This window comes from Tenrec ecaudatus, chromosome 3, assembly GCF_050624435.1.
Source record: "Tenrec ecaudatus isolate mTenEca1 chromosome 3, mTenEca1.hap1, whole genome shotgun sequence".
NCBI classification, from domain to species: domain Eukaryota; kingdom Metazoa; phylum Chordata; class Mammalia; order Afrosoricida; family Tenrecidae; genus Tenrec; species Tenrec ecaudatus.
Window position 1 is genome coordinate 212,262,537 of NC_134532.1, and position 8,210 is coordinate 212,270,746.

At 43.4% G+C, this 8,210-nt stretch overlaps 1 pseudogene; it reads left to right on the forward strand.

Moving 5' to 3' along the window:
* Nucleotides 1-6,045: 6,045 nt before the first annotated feature.
* On the forward strand, nucleotides 6,046-7,304 carry LOC142442982 (actin, cytoplasmic 1 pseudogene; annotated as a pseudogene).
* The last annotated feature ends 906 nt before the right edge of the window (nucleotides 7,305-8,210 follow it).

Consider the following 8,210-nt stretch of genomic DNA (forward strand, 5'->3'; position numbering starts at 1 on the left):
AACAAAGAGAATGATGTGAGAAGGAAAATCATCATTTTTCACAGTCTGTATGTCCTAAAGAAATATTCCAATTTTTTAAATCACAAAGTTTCCTCATAAATAGTAAATGCCTCAAAATCTCATGAAAAAAAAAAAAAAGAACTTGAAGGGTAATGGAAATCTCCATAAACTTTAAAAATCCTGCTTGTTGTATTTTTAAAAGTCGGAAAAGAACCGGCATCATCAGAAACATATAACAAAATACATATATAGAGTTCTCTGATGGCACTGCTTGATAAACACCGCCCCACCAGCCCTGGAGCTGAAGGTTCAAACTTACCAGCTGCTCTGAGGAAGAAAGGAAGCTTTCAGTCCCAGAAATCCTATATAAGACCATTACATATTGGAATTGACTCCATGGCAACCTTCTTCTTTTTCAGCTCTATGTAATTTATGTAGACATATATAAACCTATATACCTATATAATCATATCAGTTCTGACACAATGCAACCTGTGTGAGTCAGAGTCCACCTGTCCTTGAGAGGCTATTTGATTGTTCAAAGTAGATCACCAGGCCTTTCCTTCTAGGCATTTCTGAGCCAACCAAAAGCTCCAGTCATAGCGTTCAGCTCTGGGTTCATTAAGTATTTGTGCCACTCTATTAAGTTTTCCTTTCTTCTTTAGGGTTAGGTTTAGGAAAAAAAAGTAAAAATAGAAGAAAGAAAAAAAAAGTTTTCCTTTCTTCACTTAAAAAAATATATATATATATACACATATATGTGTGTGTGTGTGTGTTTGCATATGCATGCCTATATCACTCTAAAGGTATATGTATGTATATTTCCATATATAGAGATACATTTGCACACACATATCTACCTATATCTATGTCTATCTATCTCTATCTCTATCAAATATATCTATACCTATACCTATGTCTATATATATATACACGGCATCTGGTGGTGCAGTACTAACTACAAGGCCAGTGATTTGAAAGCACCGTCCTTCCCGCAGGAAAAGAGTAGCCTTCCAGCTCCCATAAGGATTTACAGTGACAGAAACCCACAGAGGCAGTTCTGTTCTAGGCTCTAAGGCACTGGAATCTGCTCAGCGGCAGTGACTTGGCTTCCTGACCGGGCACTGGCGGAAGGAAGAAGTTCTGCTTTGACTTTAACACATTCATGCTCGTGAAGCTGCAGCTTACAGATCAAATGGCACACTGCATTGGGAAAATCTGCTGCACAAGACCTCTCAAGCATGTTGAAAAGCAAGGAGGTTATTTTCTGGACAAAAGTGTACCTGACTCTAACCGAGCATGGTTAAAAAGAGCCAGATCTTGATGGAATTGCCTTATTTTTCTGGGCTCACAAGTTTTCCAACTTTGACTCCGTGAGGGCAGCTTTATCGCAAAGAGCCGCGCTTTCTCGGTAGCTGAGCAATCAGCTACTAAAGGACAGCTGATGCTGGAAGCCCTGAAGCCACTCTGCAGGAGGACGGTGGAGACCTGCGGTTGGTTGGCTTCTTAACGTCTCCGAGCCTTGGAACTCTGGAGAGCAGTTCTAGTGAGAAGCAACTCCACGTTAGTGGATTGGTTAGTTTCTTTTCTTGGTTGGTGGGTTTTTGTTTAGTCTTATTGGGAATTGCTTCTTTTAATGGAAAATTGTTGTGTTTTCCCTTTTCTAAACATTCAGCCCTAAATAGTTCCCAGATTTTTCAAGTTTTCCTTGGTCCACATGTTGTTGGTATGTGCCTTCCAACTCACAGTGAGTATATGCACAGAAGAACACAACACTACCCAGCCCTGTGTCCTCCTACACATATGTGTGTAGATGCACATGTACACGTGCATATACACACAAACATATATTTGTATGTCCACATGTGTGTATGTGTGCTTATGTACATATGTGTGTGAATGTTCTCTGTGTTCAGTATTAGGTGACACCAATTGATAACTCATGATAATTAACTTCTCAGACTGAGTTAACTTATGATCTCATTGGGAAAATTGCCCAACCCATGTAGTGAAAGAGTGCCAATTGGTATCATTTTGTCCCAACAATTTAGGGATTTTTATTTTATTTTTGAACCAAGTAGAAAATATTAATTCAGTGATAAGATGAATGGAGCTAATGGAGAAAGGATAGATAACATGTTTCCGTGTTTAACTGAACGGTCTGAAATATAGACTAGATTTTATGAAAAAAATTGATATGATGCACATTTCTATACAAAGACAGGAAGAGTGATAAGGACACAAAACCATTACGTGTGGAGAACGGAAGCATGAAACAGATCGTTGTCCTTGGTTTTATGGTATTTAAAAATCATGTTGGAATACTACTTTAAAAATTACACACACACATATATATATTCATATATGTATATTATTCATAAAGGCATTTCAATGACATTACCTCATTACCTTTCCCTAAATTGAAGGAGAACTTTCCCCAAATAATTTAAAGATATATGTGACCATCTCCCTTGGCCATTCTAATGTTTCCTTTCACCAATTCCCTTAATATCTCTCCTATATTCTCCCAAGCAGAGAGCAGACCTCCTTTTCTTTTATGCAATATCAGAAACTTTTCCCTGGGAGAAGCTGATAAAAGGGCCATTTTTCCCTTTAATATTTTCTCTCTATCCCCTCATTGAAATAGCCTCTTTCCCCATCACCCATGAAGGTTTCTAAGTTAATGTTTGCCACTTGATTTGAAAATGACCAGAGTGTGACTTCACTTTTCAAACGGGGTCACTTGCAGGATTTCTAATTAAGCAATAGCTGAGAGGTCTTCCCTAGGAAGGAATAAAAGCAAGTCTCAGCACAAATCCATGTGGTTGGGGGAAATGAAGAACTGATATCACCGAGAATAAAATGGGAGAAAAACAGGCATTCTCTAAATCCATTCAATAACTCCTCTGTAGACATCAACTAATTATCAGTTACCAGACCACTGAGACCTTTATCTTCATCTGCAAGGTGACAGACAATTTGGTCTTAGTTCAGTCTAACCCATAGGCTGTTTTGAGGATCAAATAGATAAGACATTTACACGAGATGTGCAATCCCCTAAGTATCTCAGAATGACAGGACAGATGGTTTTAATTCTGAAACCCTCTGCTATTGAAGCAGCCACCTCTCATGGTGCAGGAGGGAATGGACTGTCCCACAGTGTGTCCAAAGGCTGTGATATTTATGGAAGTCGGTTGCCACATTTCCTTTCCACAGATTCGCTGGTGGATTCAAACCGCCAACCTTTTGGTTACCAGCCAAGTGCTTAACCACTGTGCCAGGAGGCTGCCCTTTTTATTCTAATAAAAGCAAGATTGGCATATAAGGTGGTTGAAGGTCAAGTACTTCTGACTTCTCTCTCCCCCAAGACTCAAAGGAGATATGGAAATGAATAGGTTTTATGCAACTAGGATTTGACTAAGAATCTTCCAAACCAGTGGTTCTCAAACTTCCTAATGCCACGACCCCTTGATACAGTTCTACTTGTTGCTACTTCATCACTGAAATTTCGCTACTGTTATGAATGGGGTGACCTCTGTGAAAGAGACCACGACCCACAGGTTGAGAACCAACCATTTTTCTAATCAGTTCTGTAGGGCAGGTGAGCTAGATTATGGTGTGACCACATTGAATTAGTTTGGGAATTGATTGCTCTATCAAGAAACACAAAAGAGCATCTTGCATTCCAGGTTTATGGCTCCCAGGAACATGCCTGGTGTGCAATGAATAGACTGCTTAGTTTAAACGAAGCTGTGCTAAAATGAACCTTGGAAAGATAGTGCTATAGAGATTGCTGTTGTTGCTAGATGCCAGAGCATCCGTTCTCACCCACAGTGACCCTACACCAACAGAACTAAACACTGCCAGGTCCTGCACCATCTGCACAAGTGTGCGAATGCTTGAGCCCATCACTGCAGCCTCAGTGTCCATCTAGCTCCCTGAGGGCTCTTAGCCCTGGCAAAATTACAATTCCGTGAGCCAAACTGCTATGGAGACCTTGTAGAGGAAAATATTAAAATCCCAATTTTCTTGAAACATATTAAAAGACCATATCTAGCAATCTCATTATCTTTCACATGAAAATAGAACGATCGAATTTTGATGAAGAAATCAAGTACACTGTGCTTCTGGTCAGTATGTTTTGATTAACGGCTTGTTTGATAAATTAAATGACATCAGTGGTTATTAGCCTCATAGAAGTTTCATATCATAACCACAGCTCTTCCTACTATGTCCAAATTCCTCTTACATGAACTTTTGAAAAGAAAAACAACTTAGACACCTCACTAGAAATTAAATGGCTTCAAATTACAAGCACATTTTTAATATAGGCAATATGAATTCGGCACAATAAAAGTGTAGTTTCATTTATTATTCTCTGACCCATCTCTTTATTTGGGATTATTCTTAAATGAGATATTTGGAGTTGTTTTCTTTATTTATAAGGGGCTTTTTCATTGCATTTTGATGAGAATCACCATATCTACATATATGCTACTCATTCGGTTACCATTTACCAAGGCGTTATTGAAACCTATGAGTTTTTCAAACTGTAAATACTTTTAACCAGGTAAGGGATGCAATGTATTATTGAAAGTAGCTCCTATTACTTCATCTTTGCAGCTCATGGCACCAACACAAACTCTCTCTGGTAGTGCTCAGTGTGAAGCAGTTTAACTCTATTAACGGGCAAAGCATGACAGGACCTAAGAGACAGCTTTTATTATAAATATTGTCCTTTCCCGGGGAAAGTAGCCACTATAGTATTTCTTCCATCAAAGAAAAGAAACAAACAGAAATTATAACAAAGACATGTGTCTTCTGTCTTAAGAGCACGACTTAGCAGGAGTGTGTGCACAGCATGCTGTTCATCGCTCTCAGGCTGGCTCTGACTCGTAGCAACCCCACACACAACAGCAACATGCTGCTCAGCTCAGCATCATTTCCACAACTGTCGGACTCCTTGAGTCCCATTTTCTAGCCACTGTTTAACTTGAGAATGTTCTAACCTGGGGGCTCATCTCTCAGTACAAGGTATGACAATCTGCCACTGCTTTCTCTGAGATTTTCTTTAGCTAATTTTCAGAAGTAGAATGCTAGGCTTTATTTGTAGTCTGTCTTAATCTGGAAACTTCACTTCAACCAGTCCAGTATGGGGGACCCTGCTGGCATTTAACAGATTTGGCAGCGTATCTTCCATCATCATAGCGACACATAAGACATCCCCTTGTGACAAATGGACCGAAAGATGAAAGGAATATAGAAAAAGCTAGAAAACAGTAATGAGAAAACCACATTTGCTACGCGCTTTCTTTGGGAAGGGCCTCAGTGGTCTCTGGATCTATGCTCGTCTGTTTTGTCGTGGCTTGCTCGCCCTTCGCCTTTCCAGTTTTCGCGCTCAGTCTGGGTGCGTGTGTTATTAGTACCCATTTAGAAACATCTGCTCCGCATCAAAATTTGGTGTGGCCTTGTGCTTTCTGTGATATGACTCTTTGAGTGTTTTCTCATGTGCATTGCTCTCTGTTTCACCAAACAGGCTGACCTTTCCCAGAGACGGGCCTCTGCTGATGTCCACAGTATGGGAGGGAAAGTCTAGCCTGTGTCCTCCCAGTGGCATGTTTGCCCTTTCACATGTTAAAAGGTTCTTATGCATCCACTTTGACAAAAGCCCTCATTTGATTTATGGGTTGGCAGATGCACGAGCACTCTTTGAGGACCCCACTTAAAACAGAAGCCTAGCCATCTCCCATATTTTACTCCATTTACCTCAATGGTATCTATTAGTCCATCTGCGAAGATTTTGACTCATTTGTCTTACACTGAAGAGTAATCCATACTGCAGGCTGCAGTCTGTGACTACATCAGCAACTTCTTCATTTTTTTTAAATTTCCAACAAGCGATATTGTCTTATTTGGATGCCACAAGCTGCTACTGTGTCTTCCTCCTGATGTCGGCTCTTTTTTCCATAAAGCCCTGGTTCTTAAAGTATTTTCTCCCAGCCGAGACCGCCTCCCTCTCGCGAGCACAAGCTTCTCGCTGCCGCACAGTCACCGCCGCCGGTTTACACTCGCCACCCCCAAGCTCACCATGGATGATGATATCGCTGCGCTCGTGGTCGACAACGGCTCCGGCATATGCAAAGCCGGCTTCGCGGGAGACGACGCCCCCCGGACTGTCTTCCCCTCCATCGTGGGACGTCCCAGGCATCAGGGCGTGATGGTGGGCATGGGCCAGAAGGACTCCTACGTGGGCGACGAGGCCCAGATCAAGAGAGGCATCCTGACCCTCAAGTACAACATTGAGCACAGCATTGTCACCAATTGGGACGACATGGAGAAGTTCTGGCACCACACCTTCTACAACGAGTTCCGCGTGGCCCCCGAGTAGCACCCAGTGCTGCTGACCGAGGCCCCCCTGAACCCCAAGGCCAACCGAGAGAAGATGACCCAGATCATGTTTGAGACCTTCAACACCCCCGCCATGTACGTCGCCATCCAGGCTGTGCTGTCTCTCTATGCCTCTGGGCGTACCACTGGCATTGTGATGGATTCCGGCGATGGGGTCACCCACACTGTGCCCATCTATGAGGGGTATGCCCTCCCCCACGCCATCCTGCATCTGGACCTGGCTGGCCGGGACCTGACCGACAACCTCATGAAGATCGTGACAGAGCGGGGCTACAGCTTCACCACCACGACTGAGCGTGAAATTGTGCGTGACATCAAGGAGAAGCTCTGCTACGTTGCCCTGGACTTCGAGCAGGAGATGGCCACGGCCGCCTCCTCCTCGTCCCTGGAGAAGAGCTACGAGCTGCCCGACGGCCAGGTCATCCCCATCGGCAACAAGCGTTTCCGCTGCCCCGAGGCCCTCTTCCAGCCCTCCTTCCTGGGAATGGAATCCTGCGGCATCCACGAAACTACCTTTAACTCCATCATGAAGTGTGACGTTGACATCCGTAAGGACCTCTACGCCAACACAGTCCTGTCCGGTGGCACCATCATGTACCCTGGCATTGCCGACAGAATGCAGAAGGAGATCACAGCGCTGGCGCCCAGCACAATGAAGATCAAGATCATTGCTCCCCCCGAGCGCAAGTACTCCGTGAGGATCGGCGGCTCCATCCTGGCCTCGCTGTCCACCTTCCAGCAGATGTGGATCAGCAAGCAGGAGTACGACGAGTCTGGCCCCTCCATTGTCCACCGCAAATGCTTCTAGGCGGACTGTTCCTTAGCTGCGTTACACCCTTTCTTGAGAAAAACCTAACTTGCGCAGAAAAAAAAAAGATGAGATTGGCATGGCTTTATCTGTTTGGTTTTGTTTTGTTTTCTTTTTTTTTTTTCGTTTTTGTTTTGGCGCTTGACTCAGGATTTAAAAACTGGAACGGTGAGGGTGACAGCAGAGGGAGCGAGCATCCCCAAGTTCTACAATGTGGCCAGGACTCTGATTGTACATGATTACGTTTTTCTTTTTTAAAATAGTCATTCCAAAAGCCGTGCGATGCCATGTGACGGGAGACTCTTGTCCTTCTCCAAAGCCGGCCCCACTCCACATTTCCCGAGAAGGGGGTCCAGCCCTCGTCCCTTCCCCTCCAGACCCATGTGAGGGTGCAAGGGACAAGAGCATTGCTTTTGAGTAAATTATGTAACCCAAGGTTTTTTTTTTTTAAATAATTCCACCGCCTTAATACTTTTTTTTTCTGTTTTTAAAGTTTCCTTTTGAATGGTCAGCCATTAGGCGACCCCTCCTTTTTTGTCCCCCTAAATTTAGAAGGATATGAAGGCTTTGGGTCCCCTGGGTTGGTGAGATGTGGAGGAGCCAGGGTTTTACCTGTACACTGACTTGACCAGTTCAATAAAAGTGTACACCTTAAAAAAAAGTATTTTCTCAACATCAGAATAGACAAATACTGTAAAAGAGAAAACCCTGACACATACTTTTCTGAATTTTGTTGTTGGTGTTAGGTGTCATCCAGTAACTTCTAAACCTCACCAGAATGACACACTGCCTGGCCCTGGGCCGTCCTCACAATTGCTCCTATGCCTTAGCCCATTGTTGGTACCACTGGGTCCATCCATCTCCTCGAGGGTCTCCCTCTTTTTTGTTGCCAATCCACTTCACCAAGCATGATGTCTTTCTTCAGCGACTGGACTCTCCTGATAGTATGTCCAAAGTATGTAGACAAGGTCTTGCCACCCTTGACTCTGAGAGG